The sequence below is a fragment of the Podarcis cretensis genome, assembly GCF_951804945.1.
Source record: "Podarcis cretensis genome assembly, chromosome: 6".
NCBI lineage: Eukaryota > Metazoa > Chordata > Lepidosauria > Squamata > Lacertidae > Podarcis > Podarcis cretensis.
Window position 1 is genome coordinate 3,866,798 of NC_137175.1, and position 230 is coordinate 3,867,027.

Sequence of the window (230 nt, forward strand, 5' to 3'; positions counted from 1 at the left end):
TGTAACTGGTCCTGTGGGAGAGAGTTCCATAGTTTAATAGTGCCCCATTGTGGAGTTCCCCGACAATGACTTCCAAAAGGAAAGCCATGTGCCTCCACTTCTGGGGCCAGCCAGCTGCAGCAGATTCTGCAGATCCCGCTCAGATCATTCGTGAGTCAACGTCCACTTGCTCAACACACCGTCTCAGCGGATTCGGTGACCTCGTGAAAAAGACACTGCGGAGTCCGTCC